Raw genomic sequence first — 20,975 nt, 5'->3', positions numbered from 1 at the left:
TGTCCCAAGAGTTACCTCCTCTGACATCTGTCACAGGAACCAGGCAATCAGGGAATAGCCATGGCTGCCTGGGGCAGAGAGTGGTGCAGGCTGAGTCCACTGTTACGCGGTGACCATGGCTTCCATTTTGGAGGGAAAAGGAGATCTGTGTGGTCAAGCTACAGCCCACCAACTTCATCTGTTGTTCTGCTTTTAAGCTGTCTTTGAGCCACTACATCATCTTCCCCAAATGATTAATCATATAGAGTTGCTGATGGGCACTTGAGTTTATTGGGTCTCTTCCTTCTCCTGGAATTCAGAGCACCAAAAATATCATTTGTTCTGTTTTACAATGTATTCCCTTGAGATACCCATAAGACAGGCATTTTGAAGGAAACCGAATAGTCAATACTGATTTATAAATGATTTTCAAAATGCAAGAAGATACCAAAATTCCCTTTGTCCCACAATATGTATATTTGCTCCTGATATATTTACTGGTGGGGCTTGCCCTCATTGCATGGCTCCTCATTTCACAGTGGGGGGAGCAAGGACATCTTCTTAGCTCCGGAGCCTTCCAGATCAGTGATGGTTATAGCGGGCTGGGCCGCTTGACCAGCTCCAATAGCCCGACTTTTATTCCAGTTCTTCATTCTACTTCTCCATGGTAGTAATACCAGCTTTTGAAAAGGGCTTCACTGCTCCTGCATGCTTTCATCCACATTGCCTGATCAAGCCCTCCCAGTTCCTGAGGGGTGAGTTGAACAGAATATGATTAGGAGCTCCTGTACATAGTGGGTCATATACAACTTTCACCATTGTATTGTGTGCAGCGGGGAGGTTAGGGAGTACATAACTTTGGTGTGATTCTGGATCATGTGCTCTGTCTATTGACAAGGTAAAGAGAATGAGAAAAAAAATGAGGAAAGAAAGAAGAGAGAGAAATTGGGTAAGAAGAAGCAAGTAAGGAAGATGTATCAGGGTGTTAAAATAACAGGTAGAGCACCTAACCAACCTGGAAGCTTCTGTTGACTAGATTACATGCTCCAACAGGCAGATGTGGTGGTTTTCTTTTCTGACCTATGACAAGCCCTAAAAAGGCCTGGGCTTCTCATAGAGGCCCTCACTTCAATATTTGCTGCCTGAAGTGATTAAGAAGGATGATTTATAATGCCTTCTCTTGGATGGAGGAATTCTTGTATTTTTACATGTATGAATCCCATTCACCCGTTCTTGTCATAAACTAACTGGTAACAAAATTTTCCAACAATCTAATTTTCTCTTGCCTAGACAACTTCAAATAGCATTAGGGATAATATTTTTCCACTAGACTGATTGAATTCATGAGTTGCCTTGGTATGGTGTGGAAATATGCGTATCACATTATAATTTAGTGAACTAATAGTTTTCCCAAACAGTGCAGACAGACTCACTGCCTGGCACAGTAACCTGTGGCAAGGATTAACTTGTTTTCTTCTTCATAGATTCCTGATTTTCTTTTCTCTCTCTCTCTCTCTCTTTTTTTTTTTTTTTAGATAGGAGATTGTTCTTGGCAATCTCTAGAAAATCTCACCCATTTGCTTCTGTATTAATTTTGACATTTAATTGTGTTCTGCCTTTAACATTGTTTCTTTTCTTTTCTTCAAGCATATCTGGCTAAGCTCACCGACTCAAGTGAAAACTTCTCAAGGCAAGTATTGTGGGCTAAATTGTGTCCCTCAAAATGCATATGTTTAAACCTTTAAAATGGGACTGTATTTGGAGGGAAGGCCTTTAAAAGAGGTGTTACAGTTAAAATGAGGCTGTTAGGCTGGGCTCTCATCCAATCTGTGTCCTTATAAGAAGAGGAGATTAGGACACACAAAGAGACACCAGGGATGAACAATATGGAAAAAAGACCATGTGAGGACACAACTAAAAGGCGGCTCTCTGCAAGACTAAGAGAGAGGCCTCAGAGGAAACCAAACCTGCCAACACCTTGGTCTTCCAGACTTCCAGAACTGCAGGGAAAATAAATTTCTATTGCTTGAGCCACCTGGCTGGTGGTATTTTTTTATGGAGGCCCTAGCAAACTAATACAGATAGTGACCTCTTACATTTCTCTGACATATCTGTGCCATTGTGCCACACACAATGCTCAGCACACAATTTAGGCAGCACTTAATAATGCTAGTTGTATTTGTTTTACTTTTTATCCTTCATGTATTTTTAAAAAATCCATCCATGAAACATATTTAACATAATTTGCTTCACAGGTGGTTATTTTGGTTTGTCAGCAAATGGCTTTCTATCTTCATTAACAAAGACTTAATCGTTTGTTTGAATAGCTAATAGATGCCCAAGATAAGTATTTAAACAGTATGAAAGTTTATATGGTGAAAGGTGAACCTCCCTCACACCTTGGTCTCTCAGTTCTCTTCCCTAGAGGCAGCTATTACCATGAGTGTGTTGTCTGTCTTTCCAGATAAATCTTTGCTTAACAAAAAAAAAAAAAAAAAAAAAAAAATCTTTGCTTAACAGCATGTGTGCACGTGTGTGTATAGAATATACACATCTATATTATAGATATATGGCATATGTATTTATGCAAAGACATGCTTTAAGAAAATCTCTATATACAGATATAGGTATAAATATACAAGTATAAATATATATTCTCCTCTGATTTTTTTTGTTTTATTTTGTTTTTATCAAACGATGGTATAATGCACACGTTTCTACTGTATTTTTATAGTCAGATGTTTATTTAAAAGTAAAAATATGGAACGCTTCACGAATTTGTGGGTCATTCTTGCTCAGGGCCCATGCTAATCTTCTCTGTATCGTTCCAATTTTAGCATATGTGCTGCTGAAGTGAGCATGACATATCTTATTTTTTTTTAAGATTTATTTATTTATTTGAGAGAGAGAGGGGGTGGGGGAAGGGCAGAGGGACAGAGAGAATCTTCAGCTGGACCATGATGGGAGCTCAATCTCACAACCCTGAGATTATGACTTGAGTAAAAACCAAGAGTCTGATGCCTAACTGATGGAGTCCCCCACGCACCCCAACATGTTTCTACTTTTTAAAGAAAATTAACTTAGTAATAAATCTTGGGAATTGTTGCATATAGGACATACAAATCTGTCTCATTCCTTGTTACTTATTTTACTGCATTTATTTTAAATACATTGTCCTCCCTGCTTCCTCCACCCTAACCAACACACTTTCACACAGATATCCTCATGGAGCACACACAGGAAATATTACTTTAAGGAGACTCATCTTGGTGTCATTTTCTCATAGGAATATTTAAGTGAAGGGTTTAATCAGGCACTAAAGTCATAGACATTAAACAGAAGGGCACACTTTTTAGGCAGTCCAAATAAGCAGGAATAGTAACAGTGGGACTTTCTCAGACTAGCCCCAGGTGTTTCTAGTCAGTACAATAACTTCAGGTATATACCAGCAATGTATTTATAACCCATGTTCCCTATGACTAGTGTGCAATTAATATTGCATCAAGGAATAATAATAATTTTTAAAAGAACATACATAAATCCAGCACACTAGAAAACCAAAGTGTTTTTTCCTGTTTCCTATTAGCACTTGTTCATTTGTATACATACTCTGATTGCTTTAATTACAGATCAGAGCAATTATGTATTCTGCCTTTACCTTTTAAAATGAATCATAAATACTGCTGCTTATTACTATGTTTACATAATAATAATTTTATATGGTTGCATAATAGTCCATCCGGTTGATGTATTGTTTCCTCTAATTTAAAGAAAAGGGAAAACTGTATTATCTGGAGCTGTAATTAAATAAAACTTAAAAGAACATCAATCTGACACATATTAATGATAAACATAAATGTTATTGAGCTACAAGGCAATTGACTATAAAATGGAGAACAGCTCACATAAATTAGAATTAATATTCTCTTTACCCTGTGAAACTAAAACTTTCTAGGGGAGAGGCTCTAGAAAAGGAAACTGTTCAGATGCCCTCCTAAAAAAGGAATAGATCTTTCTATTCTTTTAAGAGTTGGTTTCAGGAAATAAGGCTGCAAATTCTTTTTTCCCTTTGTGCAGCAGGACCTCTACTTGCGCTGAGGTGGAGGGAGCGACGTAGCATGACTCAATCAGCTTAGGTTAATCAGAATGATTTCCTAGCAACTAGCCATAAAATATGAATACTTAATGGCCTTCTTTATTAGTTAACTTAATCAACAGATATTTATTGAGTACCGGTTATATGCTGGATGTGGGATACATAGAAAAGAAGAGAACCTCTAATTCTCTAAAGTTGATGATCTAGATCAGATAAAGAACAGTAACCAAGGACATGATAAAATAATTACAAGTTTTAGAAAGTGCTCAGAGAGAACAAACAGGGCACTGTCACAGACAAAAATGAAGGTGGGGCATCCTTTGGATGGGTGATCAGAGAAGACCTCTCTGCAGAAGTCACATTGACACTGAAACCTGAAGAAGAAGAGTCAGCCACACAAAGAGCAGGGGAAAGAGGGAACAGAGGGGGCAAAGGCTCTAAGGCATGATCACACACTTGGCAAGCTAACTTGGCCAGTGGGACTGCAGTGCACTGTCCTGAAGCCCCCAGGACCCAGTGGCATGAGCCTAGATTTCATTCTAAGAACAATGGGAAGACAGGGATTAAGTCTTAAGTAGGTGGATGGCATAATTCAGACCATGTTTTGAAAAGAACTTTTGGCTGCTATGTGGAAACTAGTTTGGAAGGGAGTCAGAAGTGGAAGTAGAGAGAGGAATTAAGAAGTTATTGGTGTCACCCCCATGAGAGGTAACAATGGCTGGAACCTCAGCTGAAATGATTGCAAAGGACGAGGGAGAAGGAAGACGCCAATAATGACTCCAGGGTTTGTGGGAGCACCAAATATAGAAGTGGAAAGCAGGAATCAAGAATTCTCTTTGGATATTTAAGTGGGAAATGCCTTATGAGGCATCCAAGTGGAGTTGTCCAGCTGGGCATGATTCTGAGATCAATTTGGGAGTAGTCAGCAGCCTGATGATATTCATTCAGTCCAAGAGATGACTGGCTTCCTTTGGCCCCTAAGAAAAGACCAATCCAATGTTTAAAACCTCTATCATTGGGGAAAAAATGGAGAGTTTTCCAGGTCCTGATGCACACTAAGAAATCCCCTACTAATGCCGCACTTGCGCCTCTGAAGAATTGGTAGATTCTGTGATCCAGGGTCACCTTCAGCTTGAGACACTCTGTAGAAGCTCCGAGTATGCTCTATTGTGTACAACCATATAAAAAAGGGCAGAAGGACCTATAAATTAGAGACATAGGCTTTGTATTGGCATATGGAAACCCAAATCCTACATAAAAGGTGCCATCTCCACATGGCTGAATAACAATAGATGGACATGTGCTGAATAATTGATAAAGCTTGTTCTTCCATAAAGACTGGATTTAAAAACAAGAAGGAGAGACTGTGATGAATTCAGTGGGAAAGACACTGTTTAATCTTTTCTGAGAAGTGTCTGATGAAACAAACACACGTTGTTTTCTGATTCTATCCCTTCTCTGCCTGACGTTTTGTACCTGATTTATGTGAGGAAGTGTCTCAAGGCCTGTTTGTGATTTCAGTGAATTCAGGCACATACTCTTCCTTCTAGAATGTCAAGATTGATAGATTTGGGGGCCAGAAGGGGCTTTAGAGATAATTCAGTGCATCTCTCTTAGTTTCTGAAAACAAAATTAGAACGATAAGGGGCTTGACCAAAATTACCCAGTGATTGGAGATGGGCCCACTCTCCAGGACTCACAACAGAGGACACCATTTTTCCTGCTGTTTGAACTCAAGCTGATGGAAAACTGCTCCTGATGTGACATGGGTAGGATTTTATTTTCCTTGTAAATTATGCATTTTATGCATATTTGAATTTTATTCTATTAAAAAGTTTTTGGAACTTAAGAAAAAGAAAAAATATCATGCATGTGATCACTCTTAGCATTTTAATGTATTCCTTCCCAGGTTTTTTTTTTCCCCACTGTGCATATTTTAAAATTATTATTTAGTATATACATAGTTTTCTTTTTTTTGGTTGTTATATCATTAGCATTTCTAATGGACACAGAATATTCAGGCAAATGGATATACTACAATTAACTGAATGTTTTGTGGATGTTGGGCATTTAGAATAATTCCATTTTTTGCTACAGTATGTAACAGTATTATATGATATATAAACATCTTATGGCAGATAGCTTTTTTGATAGATTATTCCCTTAACATGAAACTCCAGAAATAGAAAGCCAAATAGACACAGGGTTAGCCCAATTAACTATTGCTTTATGATGTCAAGCATTATCATTAAAAATATTTGCTAAATTCCTCATTTCAGTATATGTGATTTCTGAATGCCTTGTCTAGTTATGTCCTTTGTCCATTTACTTATTGGTGTTAGGTTGTTATTGATTTTTATCAGTGTTTGAATATGAGAAGATAACAGGTCTTTGCCCGTCACATTTGGGCTAATAATTCCTTCCAGTCTATGGTATATTGCATATTTTGAAATAGATACTAGATGTTGGGTTCATAAATATGTCATCTCCTGCTGCATCTTATCTAAAAGGTGCTCAGAAGGTGGGGCAGGAGGAATGGAGTGAGGGGAGGTAGAGAAGAGAATTCTAAGGCAAGGAATTCTGGATTCTAAGAAACGTCAGACAATTTGGTTATTCTGTTTAAACAGATTGCATGGATTGTTCAATGTGAAAAGCGGAAATATGTCGACTACATTTCAGGCCCTGTGAAGCTGAAAAGGGCAAGCAGCCCCCATATGCAATGAAAAACAAATTCTACTCATCCACACAGAGAAGTAGGTTTCTATTAAAAGCCACACAGAGTGGCTGAGTAGTTTCTTAATATATTCCACTTGTTAACGAGAAGGGAAAATACTCATTAGTAATCCTTAAATCCTGGTGAATCAGCACTGTCCATAGAAAACAAACCTATACCACCCTGCTTACATTGAAAGGAGAAAAAAAACTCACACTGCCTTTCCCCCCTTTTGTGGTCAGCTATGCTTTTCATGTTTTTAAACACATATCAAAAATGATCTCAACACATTGTCCCTCTGGGTCTGTTGCCACATTGGTAAACTTTAATATTTTTCTGGTTGATATTTTAGAGAGCAGACAAACTCATAAAATGCAAGGTGTCAGGGGCCTTCAAGATAACATCAGCTCCCTCTAGTCACCCAAACTGGAAGCTTAAGCCACATGGCTGGAAATAAAGAGAAAAGAATTCCAATTTCCCAAGATTGTTAGATCTATTCTGATTCACAGGCAAAAGAAAGAAAGAAGAAAGGAAGGAAGGAAGGAAACAAGCAAGCAAGCTATCTCCCTTGCTGGAAAAACCTGCTTGAGTTTAGGGACCCAGAATGGACATGTCAAATGGTGGGTGTCCCCAGAATGCCGTGCAGTGCCTAGAAGACAGCTCTGAACATGTTTGAATGGGAAATAAATGATTGCAGTGGTGCTGCCTTGGAGGGTGGATACCTCCTGTGTATGCTCCCAGGTCCTCTCCACCCTCTGCCGGCTTCTCTGCCCAGCTGGCTGACCTGCACAGGCCACATCAAAGAACTCTCTTCACCTCTGGCTTTCCAGGTCAGCCAGTGAATCCCAGAAGAAGTTTGGAGGGAGCCGAGTGAGGTTGGGGTATTTATTCTCTTGACTTCCTCCCTGTGAGAATGCTTTCTACTAGCTGCTTTCCCGAGGTCACAGCACCTGGAAGGTGAATTTCTCCACCCAACTCTTTCTTTCCAGGGGTCTCAGGACGCTGTGACTCTCATCCCTTCAGCCGGGGAGTTCTGAAACTGAAACTGTGTTCCAGTTTATTTATTGATTTTTTTTTTTTAAAGTGATCTCTACACCTGGGACACCTGGGTGGCTCAGTCGCTAAGCGTCTGCCTTCGGCTCAGGTCATGATCCCAGGGTCCTGGGATTGAGCCCCACATCTGGCTCCCTGCTCCAAGGGAAGCCTGCTTCTCCCTCTCCCGCTCCCCCTGCTTGTGTTCCCTCTCTCGCTGTCTCTTTCTCTGTCAAATAAATAAATAAAAATCTTAAAAAAAAAAAAATCTCTACACCCAACGTGGGTCTTGAACTCACGACCCTGAGATCAAGAGTCACATGCTCTTCCTACTGAGCCCGCCAGGCACCTGGAGATGCCCCTTTTTAATGCTCATACTGGAGAGTGTGGGCGGGTGCCACCTCAGGCTGAATGTATGGATACGAGCTTCCACTTTCTAAAAAAGAAAATCTGCTGATAGATCCATTTTTTCTTGTCCCCTCCATCATGTGAGTTACAGCTTTGCCTGCAGCCCCATGAGTCATCTGTACCTACAGCTGCAGCCACAAAAGCAGTAACAAGAGGGGCTCCAAGTGCTTTCCAAATGTTGACTACTTTGGCTGTTCCCATAGCAACAGAAAGACCACAAACCAACAATGACCGTTCCTCTGTTGTTTAGTGTTTGTGGCTGTTTTCACCTGTTCCTTCAGCTGTGTTTTCACGCAGACACCCTCCCCCAGCTCACTGGAGGCCTGCGTGATGCAGGGCCAACAGCACAGTTGGCAGACCTGGGCTCACCATTCCCATCTGTAGTGGATGATGACATCAGATCTAAAGGAGCCATCCGTGCAAGGAAATGAGCTACCCTCTCCTTTGTGGGATGCGAGCCCCAGTCCTTGGTGTGTGCGTACACTCCTACCACCCCCTTTATTGTTCAAGTTTCCTTGCCAATTGTTGCTGATGATTTTAATTCACTTCACAACTTCTGCCTCTGTGCCTGGATGCTCCAAGTAAGGGTGCTGTGAACTGCACCTTAGAAAAAGGATGTGTCACTCTGCTAGATTTTTATGTGTTCCACGACTGAGGGTGTGCTGGGTATGGTGAGTGAAGGAGACATTCATCTCTCCTCTTCCACACAAAGAATTGACAGTTACCTAGGTTACTAGACCAGACTAAGGCCTCTAAATCAGACTTGATTGCTTGGTTCAGCTATTGCTTCCTACTGTTCTCTTCCCTCTGCATTTGAAGCTCTGACCCTTTGACTATGCAGCTCCTTATACAGCACGGGCTATCCTCTCTAATGCTAGACTCAAGCTGATTTTAGATCAAGATCCAATAGAAGCTTCCAGCAGCACTCAAAGAGATGAAATCTCTAGGCGCAGACTGTCCTTACTGCTGAAAGAGATTGGCTGGATTTGAACAGCGATAATTAATTTCAAAGAAATTTTCCATCTCCAAGGCTTTGCATCTCACTATTTTCAAGGTAAATTGAATTTGCTTTGCAGTATCTTCCAGCCCCACCTTGCAATAGGCAATTTAACATGAAATTGCTGACCTATACTTGCTCAGTCGAGCCGTGGATTCCCAACCCTTCTATAGCTTAGAGTTATATTGTCTTTGAGCTGCAGCTGATTTTCCACCGGTGCAGTGATCACTTCCTTTATTTTTACCTGTAATGAGCAGTGGTGTTACAAAAGTGAACAGGAAAGCTTCAGCTGGTGGTTGAAAATGACAGAATATCAGTCTCTGACTTCTGGGCTGGGGGAGGGTGGTAGTGTATTAGAAAATGGAACTGTAGGTCATTTGGGGAAAATATTTTAGTGAAATCCACCAACCCGGGTGATGTGCTGAATCTTAAACCAGGAAGAAAGAAAGCCAAACTGAACAAAAAAAAGGTTGTTTTTTTTTTTTTTTCCCTTTGAATGAACAGAGTGCAACATCTTTAAATGCTAAATGAGTCAGTCCTGAGCCCTCCCTGGTGCCCCTCAGAGATCGTTGTCTGAACCGCCAATCAAGTCACTTGGTTTTCTGCTCTCCGCGCTTCTTTCCCAGCTTTCATCAAATGCTCTCAGTGACTAATAGAGAGTTGTTGGTCTTTTATTTCACAAGCTTTCCCTATAGTATCAGAGCTATATTAGCTATTTACAAACCAGTTTAGCATAATGGCTTAATAATCATCACACCCACAAGGCAGCCAGTGATAGCTGGAATCTCCAGATTTTGGATTTATCTCTGTTTGGCCCTAAGTTAGGTCAGTTTGTCTTCAAAGTTGCCAGATGCTCTAGAAACCGATTCCCCTGGATGCCCCTTGTTCCTGTTGTGAAGTGCAGAGGCGAGAGTGTGTGCAGGGGAGTCAGGGAGACGGTGAATGGAAAGCCCATGGTCCAGGGGTCCAGGGGCACCTGGGTGGCTCAGGTGGTTAAGCATCTGCCTTCAGCTCAGGTCCTGATCTCAGGGTCCTGGGATTGAGACCAGCATGGCATCGCATCCCACTCCCTGCTCAGCGGGGAGTCAGCGTCTCCCTTTCCCTCTACCCCTCCCTGCTCACTTATGCTCTCTTTCTCTCAAAAAAAAAAAAAAAAAAAAAGCCACACAGTCCAGCAGGAGAGAAGATGCACCAGTTCAAAGAGTGCTCTTGACCCCAAAATGGAACAAGATCTTTAAGAAGCGTTCCCACAAAGTGAGGCTGAAGTTCTGAGGGAGGAGAGGGTAGATTTGCAGTGGTTCTCAACCAGGACAATCTTGTCCTCCAGGGAAGAACATTTGCCAATATCTGGAGACATTTTTGGTTGGCACAATAGGAGGCTCTAGTCTCAAAACAAGGGCGTGACTTACAGAGGTCACACCCTGGGAAGTGACAGAAGCAGGCATTTAATGTCCTGCCTCACCAGCTCCTGCACATCTCCCTATCTGCCACCTTTTCTAGGTCCAGCTCTGATGTCTCTTCCTCACTACCAACCTCCCCACCTGGCCGCTAGCCCAGCCATCCTCAGCTCGGCTCTGCTGACATGGCTTTGCTGTGTGTGTGTGTGGGGGGGGTGTCCTGTGTGTTGTGGGGTATTTAGCAGCTTTCCTGATGGCTGTAAGTCACTCCCTCTTTTTGAGCCCCAGATTCCTCCTCTGTTAAATCAGTTCCTTATTCAGACAACAAATATCTATGGAAACTCTATTATATTCTAGAAGCTGTCATAGGCTTTGGGGATACCCATGGTGGATGAGAAAATGTTCCTGCCCCTTATTCTGCTGGGGGAATTAGACAATAAAAACAGAGTTAAATAGAAATTTAGTATATTGAAGCACCTGGGTGGGTCAGTCCGTTAAGCGTCTGACTCTTGATTTTGGCTCAGGTCAAGATATCAGGGATGTGGGATTGAGCCCCCCCCCATTGGGCTCTGTGCTGGGAACCTGTTTGGGATTCTCTTTCTCCCTCTCCCTCTGCTCCTCTCCCGTCTATTTCTCTCTCTCTCTAAATAAATACATAAATAAATAGAAATTTAATATATATCAGCAGAGAGAAATGCTATGAATAAGCAAGGTAAAGGGGTGGAGAGTAATAGAGCTGTTCTTTTAGCCAAGAGCATCAGGTAGGGCCATTCTGAAGAAGTGACACTTCAGCAGTCCTGAATGAAGTGAGGGAGCAAGCCATGAAATTGTGGTGGAAGGGCATTCCAAGCAGAGGGAAGAGTGAGGGCAAAGGCCCTGTGGCAGGGGTGTGCTTGATGTCCTTCAAACAGCCAGGGAGAGGGGGTGTCATAAACTCTGCTTGTTCTAAATGTGCAAGGAGTGTCTTCTATGGCTAAGATTCTGCTGGCTGAGGAAGTCAGTCATCTTTAGCCCTGGCTGCACATCAGAGTCGCCTGGACTGCTTCTTTCTAAAAAATATCCATGCAAGGTTTCACCCAAGACCACATAAAATCAGAATCTTTGGGGGTGAAGTCATCAGTAATTTATAAAAACTCATTGGGTAATGCTAATGTATTGCTGGAGTTGAGAGCCTCTGGTTAAGGTGAACTCAGTGACAGAGCCTGAAATCTTTACAGAAATGAGATTAGGAGGAATGCAGGTTTCTTCCTGTATGGAGAAAGCAGGTGCATGTGAGCTAGGTGGGGAGGTTTTGAACATACAGAACTGGGCATGGTGGAGGGCGAAAGGTTGCCACTGATGAGGGGCTGGGTGGCCCTCCCAGGCCAGACCAGGTGTGGGGACCAGACACAGCAGCACTGCAGAGTCTGGACTGGGGCTGCGCTCACCCTGGCAAGCCTGGCCTCTGCAGCAGGAGGCTAGAAGAGGTTTCTGTCTGGGCTTTCTTCAGTTTCAGACTTCCCTCTGTCTGCCTCTGTTCGTTTAATTGCTCAGCTTGCACTTACCTCCCCCCTTGTCCCTGTTTTTTTCCCTGACTTCAGCTTCCTGATAGGGGGCTGACTTTGATGCTCTGCTCCTTCTTAACCTCGGGTCCTTTAAACTCTCCTGCCTGCAGCCCCTTCCCAGTAGGCATTCCCAGCCTGTACTGAGACCTTCTGGTTCTAGTTTCTAACCCTGAGTCCATAAGCCTTTTTTGCAATTAGAGGGCAATTAATGTCTTTTTTTGGGTTCCCTGGTTAGCAAACTGTTAGCAATGAAGACATGTAAAAGACTCTGTACAGTCTATGATCATGTATAACACACACTCACACATTTATTTCTCTTGGCTATAACTATGAATGGCAAAGTCTAGGAATAGGTACCATCAATCAGTTTCCTTTCTCACACCCAAGTCAGATGAAATTTTCATAATTGACAATAATGACTGTCCTAGCAGCCTGCGATAATTGACAGACAAGAAGCAATCCTGGCTTAAAGGTGCCACGTCCTGCCTTAAAAAGCAGCCTGTAGTGGGACACATGTTGGGAGAGTGGTCTGCCAGGAATGAGGAAACCTCTCAGCCACCATCTGAGGCGTAAATTTCAGCTTTACAACCATCAGAAAATGAGAAATTTCTCTTACCACACAGAGTTTCAAGTAAGTTCATCACAAAGGAGTTTAGACATCATTTTGAAGTTCAAACAGGAAGCCATCATGGGTTTTTGGCAGGCAAGTGACATGATTTGAGCTGTTCTTCAGGAAGACTGATCTTGCAACCACATGTAACTTGACTGCAGGTGGGTTGGGAGATGACTCATTAGATAGGGCAGGAGGTGCACAGGCTTGAGGGGGCTCCAAAGTATACGGTCCCAGACTGACCCTCTGTTCTGGGGCTAGGTCACCTGTGGGACTGAATAAAAAGATTGGGATTTCCAAAGGCTCTAAACCCTGCCTTCTTTATACAAGTCCAACACCCTCAAACTTTGGAGAAAGATGAAGGGCTTCTCTGGAGACAAAAATGGTCACCACATAGCATATGCAGCTATAGCAGCAGTTTCGATGGACACATTCTTGCTGCCAGAAATTAATTACCATCTAATTTGCATGGCCTGTTGATTAACTGCGCACATCAGGGAAAAGCTCCTTAACTGAAGGCTGGCAATGCTTTCCTGCTGCTCTGGGAGAACATGAGTCCAAGGTCAGAGGTGCTTTACTAAACCATAACCAAACGGCACAGGGCCTGACTCAAGCCAACAGCAGTAAGGGCAGTGGCCAGGGCATCACTTACCCTCCATCCACCAGCCGCAGGTTCCCACTCTGAGAAGGCGTCAGGAACTTGGCGAGACATCTATGTGCACATTGTATTTATTTATTTATGAGATTGAATGTACAACGTTCACTAAACACTGATTTATCAAGTATCTTGGTATGAAAAGGAAATGTTTTTACTGAAGATATATAAAGATTCTGAAACCCAAAAGCACTCCATGGAGTGCACTAATTATAATCAAACCCATTCCTAATGAAGGGAAAAGAAATGAATAAACACAAGTCTGTCCAATGTTGGAGTCCCAGGCGTAACTTCACTGCTATTATTGACGGATGCCATTATGATGTGGAAGCCAAAAGCAACAGATGTCTGCAGAGGGAAATAAGGGACTTGGAGATGTGGTGTTGAAGAGCTGGCATCTTATCTCCCTGCTAAATTAGATTTAGGCTTACTCCTCCTAAAGAGCTTAAGTCTTGGCTTGGTTTCAGAAAAGATGACTATCAGCAAGCTGGCATAGAGAGGGGTCAGTCTGTCATCTGATCTTAGTTTAGTGAATCTAGTTGCTCTTATGTTTTCACAAAAAAAGCCTTTAGCTTCATTGAGTGAGGTGTGGAAATGCCTGGCTATCATCTGGACACCAAAATCTATGGAAAATAAGTGCCACTTGAGGTGCCATGATGGCCCAAGCCAGATATACAGTGGGCCACATCCAAGCAGTGGGTCTGAATTGGAGACGATTTCGAAGATTTTCCTGGGGGAAGTGGCTGAGCTTGGAGCACATGGGTGGTTGATGGAGGCAGAGAAGCCGACCCTTAGAGAGTTTTCCTGGAACTAGTCTGGCCTTTGGGCTTGAACTATAGTGTGAAGAACCCAATAATACCAGTCCACTCTCCCAGGACCAGTATTGGACCAGGTACTGACAATTTAGGGCTCAATCAAGGCTCGAAAAATGGTGGAGCAAGAATGGCCTTTGTTATAGGATGGGGTAAAAAGCAGAATGTGGAGATGTTGTGGGGGATGGGGTTAGTATTACAGGTAAGACCATCCTGTGCCATGCTTGCAAATTGCTAGGTGTCATTTTCTCTATTTCACAATTACTCTGCATCTGATTACCAGCCAATGCTTCCTGCTCTTTTCCACATTTATTCATGAATAAAATTTTCGGAAAGCCCAGTGACCATCTCTATTAGGAAAAAGTGTTTCAATCAGAAGAAGATAGAAAAGGTACAGTGATGAGACCCAGATATGCATCCCCTGCCCACAGCCTTGTGATGGGTCCCCTTCTCTCCTTCCCACCCTGCTGTGACTGAGGGAATGCACTTCCCAAGACCTGTGAGACACTATTGGTGATGGTTGTGTGAGCTCCCCATCTCAGACATAACTGGTCCACCTTCTAGAGGCCCACACCTGGGCTGAGACCGCGCCCCTACCCCCTTTCAGCAGCTGCACGCCAACTTGGAGTGGAAGGGGCTGGAAGACCGAACTCCATTTTGTGCTCAGCTGATGTAGTAAAAGGCTCTTTGCTCCCGAGGACTTATTCATTCAAGTTTCACTGTGTCATCTCTCTGAACATAGGGATTTCCTATGTCAGATGGGCACCATTTTTGATGCCTTTCCCCCACCTACCTAACAATATATTGACTAAGGCAAGCCATTTGAAATCTCTAGGATTTGTTTCCCCTCCAGGGTGAGGGGCCTTGTTGCCAACAACAAGAGCAATGCCTCAGCACCTCCGATGCAGTTTTGGCTGGAGGTGGAGCACCCAGGCCTATAAGAGCCAGGCTGCGGTGAGACTTCAAGGCAGCCACACAGCCGACCACCAGGGTTCCCCTGCAACCCCTAGTCTCAACTGAGCACAAGATAGGAACTGGGCCATGGGGGCTGCAGAGGTCTTCTCTAAGTTTCTTGTTGCGTTTGCATCAGCTTATCTAAACAGTATCAGAAAGTTGCTTTTGTGCTTTACATGTGAAAAAAAGAAAAGACTGAACAAAGGAGCCATGACCCCAAAGGTTGTAGAGTGAAGACTTTAGATTTTCCTGAACCATACCTTTATTCCCCATTATGAGACAGTGAAAACGGCACGAGGCCTGACTCACCCACACCTCTTCTCCCCTGCCCCTGGGAAGGGCAGAGCTGAGGAGGGAGAGTATTTAAAATGGGGCTCTGATAGAGCTGTCCTCTTCCTGGAAGGGGCACATTTAGAAAATGTAAGAGTGAATCGTGGAGTTGGCTGTAACCCCTGCCCAGGGCCAAATTGGCCGCAGCCCCAGGTTGGCCCCCATCAGCACCTTCAGCAGGTTCTGTCAGGCCTCCAGTGGAGAAACAAGTGCCACATGGAGGGTGCTGTTCTGTCCGGAGGCTGGAGAGATTGGTGCACAGCCGTCTTGGGTGAGGCTGTGGTGCTGGGGGAGCTCACACAGCATGGTGAGGTGGGGTTGTCCTGGAAGGGTTTATGCTGTGGGGTTGGAGTTGGGGTGAGTCTGTGCTCAAGGAGCATAGGTGGTGTGTGGAGTTGGTTTTTGGGCCTGGACGTGGTCTGGTGTGTTTGATGACCCTTCTACAGAGGTCATGGCAGCAGCTCCCCGAGTCTGTCCCTTTCTAACACCCTTGCTGTTGCCCCTGAGCCTTGGCTACAGCAGCTGTTGAACCCCAGTCATCTCCAGTCTAGGAGGGGTGCTGGCTCCACATCCACCCTCAGCTCTCGCGGGACTCCCACCCCCCATCCTCCACTTCTGCTCTCCTTCCGGCCTGCCTCCTTTGTCTTCTCCCTCCATCTCATCCCATTAGAACCCCTCCCCTCATTAAACTTTTTCCCCCTCCTCTTCTGAATTGACCACTTTTCTCTTTCTAGACTTTAAGAAGTGTTTTGGGAAACTTTTGTGTGTGCAGGTCAAGAATAAGGAGGCCTAAGTCCCAGCAGCAGCTCTGCCATTTAGCCGGTGTATCACCTTGGGCAAGTTACTGGCCTCCAGTCTGATATGTGGCCAATATGTTCATTTAAGGTTTTGAATATATAATAATATAGTTCAACATTTTTAAATTTTTACAGTGTCTCCCATCCCCAGCCATGCAGTTTCCCTCTTTATAGGCAAACAAGGTCATGGTGTTATCTCCCAGACAGATAAGCACTTGTGCATCTAAATTAATACTCTTCTTCCATTTTCATGCAAGTAGTAACACAACATACATACAGTTCAGCACCTCGTGTGTTCCTCTGACATATTTCAGGCGCCTTTCCACATGAGCACATAGACAACTGCCTCCTTCTTTCTTTCGGGGGCTTAGTATTTCACTGGACATTTAGTTCTCCATGGTGGACACGGAGGCTGTTCCCCATCTTTTCTGTGTTGCAGGCTGCAGTGAATACACCACTGTACCTGCTTATACACCACCGTACCTGTGTGTGAGCACAGCTGTGGTTGGCAGTACATGAAGTGGAATTTCAGGGCCAGACAACAAGTAGAGACAGCAGACAAACACATACTAATTAGATGTGTGAACTCAGGGAAGGCACTTGCTATTTCTGGGCTTCATTTTTTTTTAATGTGTAAAATAGGAGGGTTGGCCTCAGTGACTTGCAGATCCTTTCCACCTTGGGAGCTCCCGGCATTCAGCACCTCCCACCTGGGAGGAATTTGGCAAGAAAGACTCTTGCGATCTGCCCACAGAAATAGTGTCCCTGGGTCTAGGCCACCACCACCTGGGAGCCAAAATTCATTCTGTGCACAGCCAGCAGAGCAGAACTTGAAGAGACAAGTCCAAGGCCCAAGACTGATGTCATTTGTCCTCAAGTCTCTCTTCTCTTTTGGCCTCTTTAAAGGTAGCTGCTTTGGTAGACTCTCTTGAAATCAGAGGGGACATGGAGGCATTTTGCCTTGACTTACTAGATTGAGGGAAACGAAAGGGATAAATATACTTAAGATGAACAGAGTGAAGTATCACTAGAATACTAGGGCGGTAGAAGGATATTAATGAGATATTTAGCATAAGATGATTTAACAGTGCAATCAACCAAGCAATGCATATTTTGTTGGTATAATGACTAAAAACAAGCCTTTCTGATGGCTTTGCCCTCACTGAATATTGAAATTATGTGGCTGCTAGGCTAAGTCTGAAGATAGCCACAGCCAAGGTATGGGCTTTCTGCATGTGCTCTGGTGCTGTTATCATCAATCACATTTGAGAATCAGACAAGATACTGACAAGACATTTGACCCCCGAGATGCCCTAGGATCACTCAAGCAAGCCTCCTGGCCATGTGCAGATGAGGAAATGGAAAATAGAAATGGGTAAATATACCAGGACTGTGGTAACTGAGATGGAAGGGGTCCTGGAAGCAGACCCAGACACTAGATAGGGTGGTGAGTGGATGGGGCCGTGGAATGTCCATCATGGTGGGTACAGCAAGGTATCTGAAAGGCATAGCAACAGTAGCACAGCTGACACGTGTGAGGGGCCCAGCAGTGCATAGAAAGTGCAGTGGTTAGTTGGGGAGCAAGTGGAACTCAGAGATCCAGGCAAAGTCTTTGGGGATCTTTGATAAAGGGAGGAGGACTGTGAGGACTCCCATCTTGGAAGGCTTGGGCAGGTTGTTGAGACACAGATGTAGGCATGAGCACAGGAACAAGGCAAGAACACAGATTCTAAGACTGAGGACTCTCATGGAGACAGGATAGAGTTCATCTGTCAGAATTAAGACCGTACCAAGAGTGATTTGATTTTGAGCAGAAGCTTCTCGTATCACCCTGTCTTGGTTCATGATGAGCTCTAAAGACTTAGAGAAGTAAGCTTGCAGATGGGACTACTCCATCCCAGAGTGGGGAGAAGGGAATCAGGAACCAAGTGGTTCTGATTACCTCCTAAACAAATCCCCCTTGAATTCTTCCCTCCTCCCTCTGCAAATCTACCACTGCCCTTGCTCAGACTCCCATGTCTCTCTCTAGGACTAATGCAATAGCTCAGCTGCTGTCCCCTCCTCCATCATTGCCTCCTTCAACCTCTTCACCTGGCAGCCAGATCTGACCACATCCCTCCTCTGCCCCAAATGCTCAGTGGCTCCTCATGGCACCTCATAGTGGCATATGAGCCTTAGTGACTGGTCTTTCCCTCCTTTTCAGCCTCACCTTGTGTGTTTGTGTTCTAGGAATATTAAAACATGCCATAGTATGTCTAGCCCCTGAAGTTGTGTTCACATTATTTCCTTTGCTTAGAACTTCCCTCTCTGTCTTATTTACTTGGATGACTCTTACTTTCAAAACTCAGTTTGCCTCCTCTAGAAACATTTCCTCTTTCCCAAGAGTGGCCTGGTCCCCATAACCCCTCTATTTCATGGCTTCTCTGAGAACTTTGGAAAAACTTGGGCTGTATGTCCAAGGCCAGGGCCCCACTCCAGACCTATTAAATTACTAGGTCTGTCCAATGCATGCTGATACTTTTAGCTGAGGTCATAATGTCTGCATCTTATTTCCCAATGGTTCAGAAATGGGGTGTGTGTGTGTGTGTGTGTGTGTGTGTGTTTATATTTCTCTATCGTCTATCATCTATCTCTCATCTATCTATCTATCTATCTATCTATCTATCTATCTATCTATCTATCTATCATCTATCTGTCTTCTATCTATAATCATCATCTATCTCTATCTATCAAAATGTGTATAATTAAGCCTTTCTTGTACTGTTATCTTACCTTTTTGGGGTTTGAAATTTTTCAAAATAAAAAATTGAGAAAAAAAATATTAGTTCCATCCAGACTGGTCAGGCCATCTGTCCTTTTACAAAGCTCCTGAGTGGCGCTTCTGCCTAGAGCCAGTGAAGACTATGGCACTCATCATTTTGCCACATTTTTGACAGGCTCCTTGTTGTGACCCTGACTTGCATAGGAGATGGCCAGACCCTGAGGGCAGGAGCCTCTGTCTTTCAGATTTTTGCATCCCCCTTTTCCAGCTATAGTATGTGCTTGGCATGTCTTGTGGGTATTTAATATGTGTTTGTTGAATGTAACTAAATGAAAATTATATCCAAGGCAAATAGGTAATTATAATATTTCTTATTCATTTACTCAATCAATATTTCATCACTTATTGAGCACCTATTGTTTCAAGCATGTCTGAGGCACAATGGACACTATTGACATTTTGACTAGATAATCCTTTGTCATGGGGGCTGTCCTGTGCATTGTAGGATGTTTAACATCATCCTTGACCTTTGCCCACTAGAAGTCAGTAACACTCCCACCCTGCCAAGTTGTGACAACCAAAGATGTTTCCAGATGTTGCCAAATGTCCCTGGAGGCAAAATCACCTTCAGTTGAGAAACACTGATCTTCAAAACAGTCTGCCTTTAAGATGCCTGAACTGTGAGGAAGGAAATAGATGCATACATGCAATGAAAGACAAGATTTGTAAGGACTGTGATGTATCACAGAATGCTATGGATCACAAGAAGAGGAAAATATTAATTCCATTTGGGGGCATTTGGGAAGGCACTGTATGAAATAACGGGCTCTGGATTTTAATAGCTTTACAGATGGGGAGCTCTTTCAGTGTGATTGCCTTTCCAAAGCTTCTGCCATCTGACATGTGTACCATCAGTCTATGGTCAGCCACGTCTTTTTTTGGTCCTCATCACAGTCCTGGAAGGTAGACAGAACAGAGTCATTAACTCTATTTTGTAGATAACAAAACTGAACCCAAGCTAGTCTGCATAAGTTGAGAGGCAATGAGGTGGTTCACAGCACTGACCTTGGAAACAGCTTCCTAGGTTTGAATCCCAGCTCCACACTTCTCATCTGTGATCTCTGGACTTGTTTCTTTTTTACTAAAAAATATTGTTCTTGGGGAGCTTGGGTGGCTAAGTCGGTTAAGTGACCAAGTCTTGACTTCAACTCAGGTTATGGTTTCAGTATGGTCAGGTTGAGCCCCATGTCAGGCTCTGTGCTGGGCATGGAGCCTACTTAAGAGCCTCTCTCTCCCTCTTCCTCTGCCTCTCCCTGCTCATGCTTGCACTTGTGTGTGTGCATGCACTTTCTCTCTCTAAAAAAAAATTCTCTATTATTGTTGACATGTAATATTAAATTAGTTTCAGGTGTACAATATAATGATTGAATAATTATGAAATATTCATCATGATAAGTATATTACAATATTATTGACTATATTCTGTATGTTTTATTTTTCATCCCTGTGACTTATTTAATTTTTAATTGGAAGTTCATAGCTCTTAATCTTCACCCCTTCACCCATTCTGCTCATTCCTTCACCCCTCTTCCCTTTGGCAACCACTAGTTTGTTCTCCGTATTTATAAATCTGTTTCTATCTTTAATGTTTTTATTGTTTATTTCTTTGTTCTGTTTTTTAGATTCACATATAAAGGAAATCATATAGTATTTCTCTTTCTCTGTCTGGCTTATTTCATTTGACATAATACCCTCTAGGTCCACCCACATTGTCAGAAATGGCGACACCTCATTCTTCTTTATGGCTGTAAAAGTCCAGTGTGTGTGTGTGTGTGTGTGTGTGTGTGTGTGTGTGTGACATCTTCTTTACCCATTCGTCTCTTGACGGAC

At 43.2% G+C, this 20,975-nt stretch overlaps 1 non-coding gene across 1 annotated transcript; it reads right to left on the bottom strand.

Annotated features, from left to right (window-relative positions):
- Window positions 1-2,733: 2,733 nt before the first annotated feature.
- Window positions 2,734-2,840, bottom strand: LOC114207197 (U6 spliceosomal RNA). Its single transcript, XR_003608798.1, has one exon. It is a non-coding gene; the product is annotated as a U6 spliceosomal RNA (small nuclear RNA).
- Between the last annotated feature and the right edge of the window lie 18,135 nt (window positions 2,841-20,975).

This window comes from Eumetopias jubatus, unplaced genomic scaffold (genome assembly GCF_037043125.1).
Source record: "Eumetopias jubatus isolate StellerSeaLion01/CBP00866 unplaced genomic scaffold, mEumJub1_p1.0 scaffold_1, whole genome shotgun sequence".
NCBI classification, from domain to species: domain Eukaryota; kingdom Metazoa; phylum Chordata; class Mammalia; order Carnivora; family Otariidae; genus Eumetopias; species Eumetopias jubatus.
The sequence above is the reverse complement of the archived record's forward strand: the minus strand, read 5'-3'. Positions and strand labels throughout refer to the sequence as shown.